Raw genomic sequence first — 14,342 nt, 5'->3', positions numbered from 1 at the left:
AATTGGCTAGCGCAATCAGCTGTTAACCGAAAGGTTGGAGGTTCGAGCCCACCCGGTGGTGGTGCGGCGCTTTTTTTCTTTGGGCTGATAGCTTTGAAGATATGTTTTTATGGTGGTGAGAGTGGAGCAGGACTGTCTCCTTGGAGCGATTGGCTAGCGCGATCGGCTGTTAACCAAAAGGTCGGAGGTTCGAGCCCACCCGGTGGTGGTGCGGCGCTTTTTTTCTTTGGGCTGATAGCTTTGAAGATATGTCCTTATGGAGGTGAGAGTGGAGCAAGACTGTCTCTGTGGTGCAATTGGCTAGCGCGATCGGCTGTTAACCGAAAAGTTGGAGGTTCGAGCCTACCCGGTGGTTGTGTGGCGCTTTTTTTTCTGTGGGCTGATAGCTTTGAAGATATGTTCTGATGGTGGTGAGAGTGGAGCAGGACTGTCTCCGTGGCGCAATTGGCTAGCGTGATCGGCTGTTAACCGAAAAGTAGGAGGTTCAAACCCACCTCGTGGTGGTGCGGCGCTTTTTTTTCTTTGGGCTGATAGCTTTGAAGATATGTTCTGATGGTGGGGAGAGTGGAGCAGGACTGTCTCCATGGCGCAATTGGCTAGCACGATCGGCTGTTAACCGAAAGGTCGGAGGTTCGAGCCCACCCACTGGTGGTGTGGCGCTTTTTTGTTTCGGCTGATAGCTTTGAAGATATGTTCTGATGGTGGTGAGAGTGGAGCAAGACTGCCTCCGTGGCGCAATGGGCTAGTGCGATCGGCTGTTAACCGAAAGGTTTGAGTTTCGAGCCCTCCCGGGAGTGGTGTGTTGCTTTTTTCTTTGCTGTAATAGCTTTGAAGATATGTTCTGATGGTGGGGAGAGTGGAGCAAGACTGTCTCCGTGGCGCAAAGGGCTAGCGCGATCGGCTGTTAACCGAAAGGTTGGAGGTTCGAGCCCACGCGGTGGTGGTGCAGCGCTTTTTTTCTTTGCGCTGATAGCTTTGAAGATATGTTCTGATGATGGTGGGGAGAGTGGAGCAGGACTGTCTCCATGGCGCAATTGGCTAGCACGATCGGCTGTTAACCGAAAGGTCGGAGGTTCGAGCCCACCCGGTGGTGGTGTGGCGCTTTTTTGTTTCGGCTGATAGCTTTGAAGATATGTTCTGATGGTGGGGAGAGTGGAGCAAGACTGTCTCCGTGGCGCAAAGGGCTAGCGCGATCGGCTGTTAACCGAAAGGTTGGAGGTTCGAGCCCACGCGGTGGTGGTGCAGCGCTTTTTTTCTTTGCGCTGATAGCTTTGAAGATATGTTCTGATGGTGGTGAGAGTGTAGCAGGACTGTCTTCGTGGCGCAATTGGCTAGCGCGATCGGCTGTTAACCGAAAAGTTGGAGGTTCGAGCCAACCTGGTGGTGGTGCAGCGCTTTTTTTTCTTTGCGCTGATAGCTTTTAAGATATGTTCTGATGATGGTGAGAGTAAAGCAGGACTGTCTCCGTGGCGCAATTGGCTAGCGCGATCGGCTGTTGACCGAAAGGTTGGAGTTTCGAGCCCTCCCGGGAGTGGTGTGTTGCTTTTTTCTTTGCGCTGATAGCTTTGAAGATATGTTCTGATGGTGGTGAGAGTGTAGCAGGACTGTCTTCGTGGCGCAATGGGCTAGCGCGATCAGCTGTTAACCGAAAGGTTGGAGGTTCGAGCCAACCTGGTGGTGGTGCAGCGCTTTTTTTTCTTTGCGCTGATAGCTTTTAAGATATGTTCTGATGATGGTGAGAGTAAAGCAGGACTGTCTCCGTGGCGCAATTGGCTAGCGCGATCGGCTGTTGACCGAAAGGTTGGAGTTTCGAGCCCTCCCGGGAGTGGTGTGTTGCTTTTTTCTTTGCGCTGATAGCTTTGAAGATATGTTCTGATGGTGGTGAGAGTGGAGCAAGACTGTCTCCGTGGCGCAATGGGCTAGCGCGATCGGCTGTTAACCGAAAGGTTGGAGGTTCGAGCCCACCCGGTGGTGGTGCAGCGCTTTTTTGCTTTGCGCTGATAGCTTTGAAGATATGTTCTGATGGTGGTGAGAGTGGAGCAAGATTGTCTCCGTGGCGCAATGGGCTAGCGCGATCAGCTGTTAACCGAAAGGTTGAAGGTTCGAGCCAACCTGGTGGTGGTGCAGCGCTTTTTTTTTCTTTGCGCTGATAGCTTTTAAGATATGTTCTGATGATGGTGAGAGTAAAGCAGGACTGTCTCCGTGGCGCAATTGGCTAGCGCAATCAGCTGTTAACCGAAAGGTTGGAGGTTCGAGCCCACCCGGTGGTGGTGCGGCGCTTTCTTTTCTTTGGGCTGATAGCTTTGAAGATATGTTTTTATGGTGGTGAGAGTGGAGCATGACTGCCTCCGTGGCGCAATGGGCTAGCGCGATCGGCTGTTAACCGAAAGGTTAGAGTTTCGAGCCCTCCCGGGAGTGGTGTGTTGCTTTTTTCTTTGCGGTAATAGCTTTGAAGATATGTTCTGATGGTGGTGAGAGTGGAGCAGGACTGTCTTCGTGGCGCAATTGGCTAGCCGATCGGCTGTTAACCGAAAGGTTGGAGGTTCGAGCCCAACCGGTGGTGGTGTGGCGTTTTTTTGGGGGGTGATAGCTCTGAAGAAATGTTCTGACGGTGGTGAGAGTGGAGCACGACTGTCTTCGTGGGGCAATTGGCTAGCGTGATCGGCTGTTAACCGAAAGGTTGGAGGTTCGAGCCCACCCGGTGGTGGTGCGGCGCTTTTTTTGGGCTGATAGCATTGAAGATATGTTCTTATGGTGGTGAGAGTGGAGCAGGACTGTCTCCGTGAGCAATTGGCTAGCGCGATCGGCTGTTAACCGAAAAGTTGGAGGTTTGAGCCTACCCGGTGGTTGTGCGGCGCTTTTTTTTCTGTGGGCTGATAGCTTTGAAGATATGTTCTGATGGTGGTGAGAGTGGAGCAGGACCGTCTCCGTGGCGAAATTGGCTTGCGCGATCGGCTGTTAACCGAAAGGTTGGAGGTTCGAGCCCACCCGGTAGTGGTGCGGCGCTTTTTTTTCTTTGCGCTGATAGCTTTGAAGATATGATCTGAAGGTGGTGAGAGTGGAGCACGATTGTCTCCGTTGCGCAATTGGCTAGCGCGATCTGCTGTTAACAGAAAGGTTGGAGATCGAGCCCACCCGGTGGTGGTGCGGCGCTTTTTTTTCTTTGGGCTGATAGCTTTGACGATATGTTCTAATTGTGGTGAGAGTGGAGCAGGACTGTCTCCGTGGCGCAATTGGCCAGCGCGATCGGCTGTTAACCGAAAAGTTGGAGGTTCGAGCCCACCCGCTGGTGGTGGGGTGCTTTTTTTTCTTTGGGCTGATAGCTTTGATGATATGTTCTGATGGTGGTGATAGATGAGCAAGACTGTCTCCGTGGCGCAATGGGCTAGCGCGATCGGCTGTTGACCGAAAGGTTGGAGTTTTGAGCCCTCCCGGGAGTGGTGTGTTGCTTTTTTCTTTGCGATGATAGCTTTGAAGATATGTTCTGATGGTGGTGAGAGTGGAGCAAGACTGTCTCCGTGGCGCATTGGGCTAGCGCGATCGGCTGTTAACCGAAAGGTTGGAGTTTTGAGCCCTCCCGGGAGTGGTGTGTTGCTTTTTTCTTTGCGGTAATGGCTTTGAATATATGTTCTGATGGTGGTGAGAGTGGAGCAGGACTGTCTTCGTGGCGCTATTGGCTAGCGCGATCGGCTGTTAACCGAAAGGTTGGAGGTTCGAGCCCAACCGGTGGTGGTACGGCGCTTTTTTTTCTTTGAGGTGATAGCTCTGAAGAAATGTTCTGACGGTGGTGAGAGTGGAGCACGACTGTCTCCGTGGGGCAATTGGCTAGCACATTCGGCTGTTAACCGAAAGGTGGGGGGTTCGAGCCCACCCGGTGGTGGTGCGGCGCTTTTTTTTCTTTGGGGTGATAGCTCTGAAGAAATGGTATGACGGTGGTGAGAGTGGAGCAGGACGGTCCCCGTGGCGCAATTGGCTAGCGCGATCGGCTGTTAACCGAAAAGTTGGAGGTTCGAGCCCACCCGGTGGTGGTGCGGCGCTTTTTTTCTTTGGGCTGATAGCTTTGAAGATATGTTCTAATTGTGGTGAGAGTTGAGCAGGACTTTCTCCGTGGCGCAAATGGCTAGCGCGATCGGCTGTTAACCGAAAAGTTGGAGGTTCGAGCCTACCCGGTGGTTGTGCGGCGCTTTTTTTTCTGTGGGCTGATAGCTTTGAAGATATGTTCTGATGGTGGTGAGAGTGGAGCAGGGCTGTCTCCGTGGCGCAATTGGCTAGCGTGCTCGGCTGTTAACAATAAAGTTGGAGGTTCGAGCCTACCCGGTGGTGGTGCGGCGATTTTTTTCTTTGGGCTGATAGCTTTGAAGATATGTTCTGATGGTGGTGAGAGTGGAGCAGTGTTAACCAAAAGGTCGGAGGTTCGAGCCCACCCGGTGGTGGTATGGCGCTTTTATTTCTTTTGGCTGATATCTTTGAAGATAAGTTCTGATGGTGATGAGAGTTGAGCAGGACTGTCTCCGTGGGGCAATTGGCTAGCGCGATCGGCTGTTGACCGAAAGGTTGGAGTTTCGAGCCCTCCCGGGAGTGGTGTGTTGCTTTTTTCTTTGCGCTGATAGCTTTGAAGATATGTTCTGATGGTGGTGAGAGTGGAGCAAGACTGTCTCCGTGGCGCAATGGGCTAGCGCGATCGGCTGTTAACCGAAAGGTTGGAGGTTCGAGCCCACCCGGTGGTGGTGCAGCGCTTTTTTGCTTTGCGCTGATAGCTTTGAAGATATGTTCTGATGGTGGTGAGAGTGGAGCAAGATTGTCTCCGTGGCGCAATGGGCTAGCGCGATCAGCTGTTAACCGAAAGGTTGGAGGTTCGAGCCAACCTGGTGGTGGTGCAGCGCTTTTTTTTTCTTTGCGATGATAGCTTTTAAGATATGTTCTGATGATGGTGAGAGTAAAGCAGGACTGTCTCCGTGGCGCAATTGGCTAGCGCAATCAGCTGTTAACCGAAAGGTTGGAGGTTCGAGCCCACCCGGTGGTGGTGCGGCGCTTTTTTTTCTTTGGGCTGATAGCTTTGAAGATATGTTTTTATGGTGGTGAGAGTGGAGCAGGACTGTCTCCTTGGAGCGATTGGCTAGCGCGATCGGCTGTTAACCAAAAGGTCGGAGGTTCGAGCCCACCCGGTGGTGGTGCGGCGCTTTTTTTTCTTTGGGCTGATAGCTTTGAAGATGTGTCCTTATGGTGGTGAGAGTGGAGCAGGACTGTCTCTGTGGTGCAATTGGCTAGCGCGATCGGCTGTTAACCGAAAAGTTGGAGGTTCGAGCCTACCCGGTGGTTGTGTGGCGCTTTTTTTTCTGTGGGCTGATAGCTTTGAAGATATGTTCTGATGGTGGTGAGAGTGGAGCAGGACTGTCTCTGTGGCGCAATTGGCTAGCGTGATCGGCTGTTAACCGAAAAGTTGGAGGTTCAAACCCACCTCGTGGTGGTGCGGCGCTTTTTTTTCTTTGGGCTGATAGCTTTGAAGATATGTTCTGATGGTGGGGAGAGTGGAGCAGGACTGTCTCCATGGCGCAATTGGCTAGCACGATCGGCTGTTAACCGAAAGGTCGGAGGTTCGAGCCCACCCGGTGGTGGTGTGGCGCTTTTTTGTTTCGGCTGATAGCTTTGAAGATATGTTCTGATGGTGGTGAGAGTGGAGCAAGACTGCCTCCGTGGCGCAATGGGCTAGTGCGATCGGCTGTTAACCGAAAGGTTTGAGTTTCGAGCCCTCCCGGGAATGGTGTGTTGCTTTTTTCTTTGCGGTAATAGCTTTGAAGATATGTTCTGATGGTGGGGAGAGTGGAGCAAGACTGTCTCCGTGGCGCAATGGGCTAGCGCGATCGGCTGTTAACCGAAAGGTTGGAGGTTCGAGCCCACGCGGTGGTGGTGCAGGGCTTTTTTTCTTTGCGCTGATAGCTTTGAAGATATGTTCTGATGATGGTGAGAGTGGAGCAAGACTGCCTCCGTGGCGCAATGGGCTAGTGCGATCGGCTGTTAACCAAAAGGTTTGAGTTTCGAGCCCTCCCGGGAGTGGTGTGTTGCTTTTTTCTTTGCGTTAATAGCTTTGAAGATATGTTCTGATGGTGGTGAGAGTGTAGCAGGACTGTCTTCGTGGCGCAATTGGCTAGCGCGATCGGCTGTTAACCGAAAAGTTGGATGTTCGAGCCTACCCGGTGGTTGTGCGGCGCTTTTTTTCTGTGGGCTGATAGCTTTGAAGATATGTTCTGATGGTGGTGAGAGTGGAGCAGAGCTGTCTCCGTGGCGCAATTGGCTAGCGTGCTCGGCTGTTAACCATAAAGTTGGAGGTTCGAGCCCACCCGGTGGTGGTGCAGCGCTTTTTTTCTTTGCGCTGATAGCTTTGAAGATATGTTCTGATGGTGGTGAGAGTGGAGCAAGATTGTCTCCGTGGCGCAATGGGCTAGCGCGATCAGCTGTTAACCGAAAGGTTGGAGGTTCGAGCCAACCTGGTGGTGGTGCAGCGCTTTTTTTTCTTTGCGCTGATAGCTTTTAAGATATGTTCTGATGATGGTGAGAGTAAAGCAGGACTGTCTCCGTGGCGCAATTGGCTAGCGCAATCAGCTGTTAACCGAAAGGTTGGAGGTTCGAGCCCACCCGGTGGTGGTGCGGCGCTTTTTTTCTTTGGGCTGATAGCTTTGAAGATATGTTTTTATGCTGGTGAGAGTGGAGCAGGACTGTCTCCTTGGAGCGATTGGCTAGCGCGATCGGCTGTTAACCAAAAGGTCGGAGGTTCGAGCCCACCCGGTGGTGGTGCGGCGCTTTTTTTTCTTTGGGCTGATAGCTTTGAAGATATGTCCTTATGGAGGTGAGAGTGGAGCAAGACTGTCTCTGTGGTGCAATTGGCTAGCGCGATCGGCTGTTAACCGAAAAGTTGGAGGTTCGAGCCTACCCGGTGGTTGTGTGGCGCTTTTTTTTCTGTGGGCTGATAGCTTTGAAGATATGTTCTGATGGTGGTGAGAGTGGAGCAGGACTGTCTCTGTGGCGCAATTGGCTAGCGTGATCGGCTGTTAACCGAAAAGTTGGAGGTTCAAACCCACCTCGTGGTGGTGCGGCGCTTTTTTTTCTTTGGGCTGATAGCTTTGAAGATATGTTCTGATGGTGGGGAGAGTGGAGCAGGACTGTCTCCATGGCGCAATTGGCTAGCACGATCGGCTGTTAACCGAAAGGTCGGAGGTTCGAGCCCACCCGGTGGTGGTGTGGCGCTTTTTTGTTTCGGCTGATAGCTTTGAAGATATGTTCTGATGGTGGTGAGAGTGGAGCAAGACTGCCTCCGTGGCGCAATGGGCTAGTGCGATCGGCTGTTAACCGAAAGGTTTGAGTTTCGAGCCCTCCCGGGAGTGGTGTGTTGCTTTTTTCTTTGCGGTAATAGCTTTGAAGATATGTTCTGATGGTGGGGAGAGTGGAGCAAGACTGTCTCCGTGGCGCAAAGGGCTAGCGCGATCGGCTGTTAACCGAAAGGTTGGAGGTTCGAGCCCACGCGGTGGTGGTGCAGCGCTTTTTTTCTTTGCGCTGATAGCTTTGAAGATATGTTCTGATGATGGTGAGAGTGGAGCAAGACTGCCTCCGTGGCGCAATGGGCTAGTGCGATCGGCTGTTAACCGAAAGGTTTGAGTTTCGAGCCCTCCCGGGAGTGGTGTGTTGCTTTTTTCTTTGCGGTAATAGCTTTGAAGATATGTTCTGATGGTGGTGAGAGTGTAGCAGGACTGTCTTCGTGGCGCAATTGGCTAGCGCGATCGGCTGTTAACCGAAAAGTTGGAGGTTCGAGCCTACCCGGTGGTTGTGCGGCGCTTTTTTTTCTGTGGGCTGATAGCTTTGAAGATATGTTCTGATGGTGGTGAGAGTGGAGCAGGGCTGTCTCCGTGGCGCAATTGGCTAGCGTGCTCGGCTGTTAACCATAAAGTTGGAGGTTCGAGCCCACCCGGTGGTGGTGCGGCGATTTTTTTTCTTTGGGCTGATAGCTTTGAAGATATGTTCTGATGGTGGTGAGAGTGGAGCAGTGTTAACCAAAAGGTCGGAGGTTGGAGCCCACCCGGTGGTGGTATGGCGCTTTTTTTTTTTGGCTGATAGCTTTGAAGATATGTTCTGATGGTGATGAGAGTGGAGCAGGACTGTCTCCGTGGCGCAATTGGCTAGCGCGATCGGCTGTTGACCGAAAGGTTGGAGTTTCAGCCCTCCCGGGAGTGGTGTGTTGCTTTTTTCTTTGCGCTGATAGCTTTGAAGATATGTTCTGATGGTGGTGAGAGTGGAGCAAGACTGTCTCCATGGCGCAATGGGCTAGCGCGATCGGCTGTTAACCGAAAGGTTGGAGGTTCGAGCCCACCCGGTGGTGGTGCAGCGCTTTTTTTCTTTGCGCTGATAGCTTTGAAGATATGTTCTGATGGTGGTGATAGTGGAGCAAGATTGTCTCCGTTGCGCAATGGGGTAGCGTGATCAGTTGTTAACCGAAAGGTTGGAGGTTCGAGCCAACCTGGTGGTGGTGCAGCGCTTTTTTTTTCTTTGCGCTGATAGCTTTTAAGATATGTTCTGATGATGGTGAGAGTAAAGCAGGACTGTCTCCGTGGCGCAATTGGCTAGCGCAATCAGCTGTTAACCGAAAGGTTGGAGGTTCGAGCCCACCCGGTGGTGGTGCGGCGCTTTTTTTTCTTTGGGCTGATAGCTTTGAAGATATGTTTTTATGGTGGTGAAAGTGGAGCAGGACTGTCTCCTTGGAGCGATTGGCTAGCGCGATCGGCTGTTAACCAAAAGGTCGGAGGTTCGAGCCCACCCGGTGGTGGTGCGGCGCTTTTTTTTCTTTGGGCTGATAGCTTTGAAGATATGTCCTTATGGTGGTGAGAGTGGAGCAGGACTGTCTCTGTGGTGCAATTGGCTAGCGCGATCGGCTGTTAACCGAAAAGTTGGAGGTTCGAGCCTACCCGGTGGTTGTGTGGCGCTTTTTTTTCTGTGGGCTGATAGCTTTGAAGATATGTTCTGATGGTGGTGAGAGTGGAGCAGGACTGTCTCCGTGGCGCAATTGGCTAGCGTGATCGGCTGTTAACCGAAACGTTGGAGGTTCAAACCCACCTCGTGGTGGTGCGGCGCCTTTTTTTCTTTGGGCTGATAGCTTTGAAGATATGTTCTGATGGTGGGGAGAGTGGAGCAGGACTGTCTCCATGGCGCAATTGGCTAGCACGATCGGCTGTTAACCGAAAGGTCGGAGGTTCGAGCCCACCCGGTGGTGGTGGGGCGCTTTTTTGTTTCGGCTGATAGCTTTGAAGATATGTTCTGATGGTGGTGAGAGTGGAGCAAGACTGCCTCCGTGGCGCAATGGGCTAGTGCGATCGGCTGTTAACCGAAAGGTTTGAGTTTCGAGCCCTCCCGGGAGTGGTGTGTTGCTTTTTTCTTTGCGGTAATAGCTTTGAAGATATGTTCTGATGGTGGGGAGAGTGGAGCAAGACTGTCTCCGTGGCGCAATGGGCTAGCGCGATCGGCTGTTAACCGAAAGGTTGGAGGTTCGAGCCCACGCGGTGGTGGTGCAGCGCTTTTTTTCTTTGCGCTGATAGCTTTGAAGATATGTTCTGATGATGGTGAGAGTGGAGCAAGACTGCCTCCGTGGCGCAATGGGCTAGTGCGATTGGCTGTTAACCGAAAGGTTTGAGTTTCGAGCCCTCCCGGGAGTGGTGTGTTGCTTTTTTCTTTGCGGTAATAGCTTTGAAGATATGTTCTGATGGTGGTGAGAGTGTAGCAGGGCTGTCTTCGTGGCGCAATTGGCTAGCGCGATCGGCTGTTAACCGAAAGGTTGGAGGTTCGAGCCCACCCGGTGGTGGTGCGGCGCTTTTTTTGGGCTGATAGCTTTGAAGATATGTTCTTATGGTGGTGAGAGTGGAGCAGGGCTGTCTCCGTGGTGCGATTGGCTAGCGCGATCGGCTGTTAACCGAAAAGTTGGAGGTTCGAGCCCACCCGGTGGTGGTGCGGCGCTTTTTTTTCTTTGGGCTGATAGCTTTGAAGGTATGTTCTGATGGTGGTGAGAGTGGAGCAGTGTTAACCAAAAGGTCGGAGGTTCGAGCCCACCCGGTGGTGGTATGGCGCTTTTTTTTCTTTGGGCTGATAGCTTCGAAGATATGTTCTGATGGTGGTGAGAGTGGAGCAGGACTGTCTCCGTGGCGCAATTGGCTAGCGCAATCGGCTGTTGACCGAAAGGTTGGAGTTTCGAGCCCTCCCGGGAGTGGTGTGTTGCTTTTTTCTTTGCGCTGATAACTTTGAAGATATGTTCTGATGGTGGTGAGAGTGGAGCAAGACTGTCTCCGTGGCGCAATGGGCTAGCGCGATCGGCTGGTAACCGAAAGGTTGGAGGTTCGAGCCCACCCGGTGGTGGTGCAGCGCTTTTTTTTCTTTGCGCTGATAGCTTTGAAGATATGTTCTGATGATGGTGAGAGTAAAGCAGGACTGTCTCCGTGGCGCAATTGGCTAGCGCAATCAGCTGTTAACCGAAAGGTTGGAGGTTCGAGCCCACCCGGTGGTGGTGCGGCGCTTTTTTTCTTTGGGCTGATAGCTTTGAAGATATGTCCTTATGGTGGTGAGAGTGGAGCAGGACTGTCTCTGTGGTGCAATTGGCTAGCGCGATCGGCTGTTAACCGAAAAGTTGGAGGTTCGAGCCTACCCGGTGGTTGTGTGGCGCTTTTTTTTCTGTGGGCTGATAGCTTTGAAGATATGTTCTGATGGTGGTGAGAGTGGAGCAGGACTGTCTCTGTGGCGCAATTGGCTAGCGTGATCGGCTGTTAACCGAAAAGTTGGAGGTTCAAACCCACCTCGTGGTGGTGCGGCGCTTTTTTTTCTTTGGGCTGATAGCTTTGAAGATATGTTCTGATGGTGGGGAGAGTGGAGCAGGACTGTCTCCACGGCGCAATTGGCTAGCACGATCGGCTGTTAACCGAAAGGTCGGAGGTTCGAGCCCACCCGGTGGTGGTGTGGCGCTTTTTTGTTTCGGCTGATAGCTTTGAAGATATGTTCTGATGGTGGTGAGAGTGGAGCAAGACTGCCTCCGTGGCGCAATGGGCTAGTGCGATCGGCTGTTAACCAAAAGGTTTGAGTTTCGAGCCCTCCCGGGAATGGTGTGTTGCTTTTTTCTTTGCGGTAATAGCTTTGAAGTTATGTTCTGATGGTGGGGAGAGTGGAGCAAGACTGTCTCCGTGGCGCAATGGGCTAGCGTGATCGGCTGTTAACCGAAAGGTTGGAGGTTCGAGCCCACGCGGTGGTGGTGCAGGGCTTTTTTTCTTTGCGCTGATAGCTTTGAAGATATGTTCTGATGATGGTGAGAGTGGAGCAAGATTGTCTCCGTGGCGCAATGGGCTAGCGCGATCAGCTGTTAACCGAAAGGTTGGAGGTTCGAGCCAACCTGGTGGTGGTGCAGCGCTTTTTTTTCTTTGCGCTGATAGCTTTTAAGATATGTTCTGATGATGGTGAGAGTAAAGCAGGACTGTCTCCGTGGCGCAATTGGCTAGCGCAATCAGCTGTTAACCGAAAGGTTGGAGGTTCGAGCCCACCCGGTGGTGGTGCGGCGCTTTTTTTCTTTGGGCTGATAGCTTTGAAGATATGTTTTTATGGTGGTGAGAGTGGAGCAGGACTGTCTCCTTGGAGCGATTGGCTAGCGCGATCGGCTGTTAACCAAAAGGTCGGAGGTTCGAGCCCACCCGGTGGTGGTGCGGCGCTTTTTTTCTTTGGGCTGATAGCTTTGAAGATATGTCCTTATGGAGGTGAGAGTGGAGCAAGACTGTCTCTGTGGTGCAATTGGCTAGCGCGATCGGCTGTTAACCGAAAAGTTGGAGGTTCGAGCCTACCCGGTGGTTGTGTGGCGCTTTTTTTTCTGTGGGCTGATAGCTTTGAAGATATGTTCTGATGGTGGTGAGAGTGGAGCAGGACTGTCTCCGTGGCGCAATTGGCTAGCGTGATCGGCTGTTAACCGAAAAGTAGGAGGTTCAAACCCACCTCGTGGTGGTGCGGCGCTTTTTTTTCTTTGGGCTGATAGCTTTGAAGATATGTTCTGATGGTGGGGAGAGTGGAGCAGGACTGTCTCCATGGCGCAATTGGCTAGCACGATCGGCTGTTAACCGAAAGGTCGGAGGTTCGAGCCCACCCACTGGTGGTGTGGCGCTTTTTTGTTTCGGCTGATAGCTTTGAAGATATGTTCTGATGGTGGTGAGAGTGGAGCAAGACTGCCTCCGTGGCGCAATGGGCTAGTGCGATCGGCTGTTAACCGAAAGGTTTGAGTTTCGAGCCCTCCCGGGAGTGGTGTGTTGCTTTTTTCTTTGCTGTAATAGCTTTGAAGATATGTTCTGATGGTGGGGAGAGTGGAGCAAGACTGTCTCCGTGGCGCAAAGGGCTAGCGCGATCGGCTGTTAACCGAAAGGTTGGAGGTTCGAGCCCACGCGGTGGTGGTGCAGCGCTTTTTTTCTTTGCGCTGATAGCTTTGAAGATATGTTCTGATGATGGTGGGGAGAGTGGAGCAGGACTGTCTCCATGGCGCAATTGGCTAGCACGATCGGCTGTTAACCGAAAGGTCGGAGGTTCGAGCCCACCCGGTGGTGGTGTGGCGCTTTTTTGTTTCGGCTGATAGCTTTGAAGATATGTTCTGATGGTGGGGAGAGTGGAGCAAGACTGTCTCCGTGGCGCAAAGGGCTAGCGCGATCGGCTGTTAACCGAAAGGTTGGAGGTTCGAGCCCACGCGGTGGTGGTGCAGCGCTTTTTTTCTTTGCGCTGATAGCTTTGAAGATATGTTCTGATGGTGGTGAGAGTGTAGCAGGACTGTCTTCGTGGCGCAATTGGCTAGCGCGATCGGCTGTTAACCGAAAAGTTGGAGGTTCGAGCCAACCTGGTGGTGGTGCAGCGCTTTTTTTTCTTTGCGCTGATAGCTTTTAAGATATGTTCTGATGATGGTGAGAGTAAAGCAGGACTGTCTCCGTGGCGCAATTGGCTAGCGCGATCGGCTGTTGACCGAAAGGTTGGAGTTTCGAGCCCTCCCGGGAGTGGTGTGTTGCTTTTTTCTTTGCGCTGATAGCTTTGAAGATATGTTCTGATGGTGGTGAGAGTGTAGCAGGACTGTCTTCGTGGCGCAATGGGCTAGCGCGATCAGCTGTTAACCGAAAGGTTGGAGGTTCGAGCCAACCTGGTGGTGGTGCAGCGCTTTTTTTTCTTTGCGCTGATAGCTTTTAAGATATGTTCTGATGATGGTGAGAGTAAAGCAGGACTGTCTCCGTGGCGCAATTGGCTAGCGCGATCGGCTGTTGACCGAAAGGTTGGAGTTTCGAGCCCTCCCGGGAGTGGTGTGTTGCTTTTTTCTTTGCGCTGATAGCTTTGAAGATATGTTCTGATGGTGGTGAGAGTGGAGCAAGACTGTCTCCGTGGCGCAATGGGCTAGCGCGATCGGCTGTTAACCGAAAGGTTGGAGGTTCGAGCCCACCCGGTGGTGGTGCAGCGCTTTTTTTCTTTGCGCTGATAGCTTTGAAGATATGTTCTGATGGTGGTGAGAGTGGAGCAAGATTGTCTCCGTGGCGCAATGGGCTAGCGTGATCAGCTGTTAACCGAAAGGTTGGAGGTTCGAGCCAACCTGGTGGTGGTGCAGCGCTTTTTTTTTCTTTGCGCTGATAGCTTTTAAGATATGTTCTGATGATGGTGAGAGTAAAGCAGGACTGTCTCCGTGGCGCAATTGGCTAGCGCAATCAGCTGTTAACCGAAAGGTTGGAGGTTCGAGCCCACCCGGTGGTGGTGCGGCGCTTTTTTTTCTTTGGGCTGATAGCTTTGAAGATATGTTTTTATGGTGGTGAAAGTGGAGCAGGACTGTCTCCTTGGAGCGATTGGCTAGCGCGATCGGCTGTTAACCAAAAGGTCGGAGGTTCGAGCCCACCCGGTGGTGGTGCGGCGCTTTTTTTTCTTTGGGCTGATAGCTTTGAAGATATGTCCTTATGGTGGTGAGAGTGGAGCAGGACTGTCTCTGTGGTGCAATTGGCTAGCGCGATTGGCTGTTAACCGAAAAGTTGGAGGTTCGAGCCTACCCGGTGGTTGTGTGGCGCTTTTTTTTCTGTGGGCTGATAGCTTTGAAGATATGTTCTGATGGTGGTGAGAGTGGAGCAGGACTGTCTCCGTGGCGCAATTGGCTAGCGTGATCGGCTGTTAACCGAAACGTTGGAGGTTCAAACCCACCTCGTGGTGGTGCGGCGCTTTTTTTTCTTTGGGCTGATAGCTTTGAAGATATGTTCTGATGGTGGGGAGAGTGGAGCAGGACTGTCTCCATGGCGCAATTGGCTAGCACGATCGGCTGTTAACCGAAAGGT

This window comes from Rhipicephalus microplus, chromosome 3, assembly GCF_043290135.1.
Source record: "Rhipicephalus microplus isolate Deutch F79 chromosome 3, USDA_Rmic, whole genome shotgun sequence".
NCBI classification, from domain to species: domain Eukaryota; kingdom Metazoa; phylum Arthropoda; class Arachnida; order Ixodida; family Ixodidae; genus Rhipicephalus; species Rhipicephalus microplus.
This window is presented reverse-complemented; position numbering follows the sequence as displayed.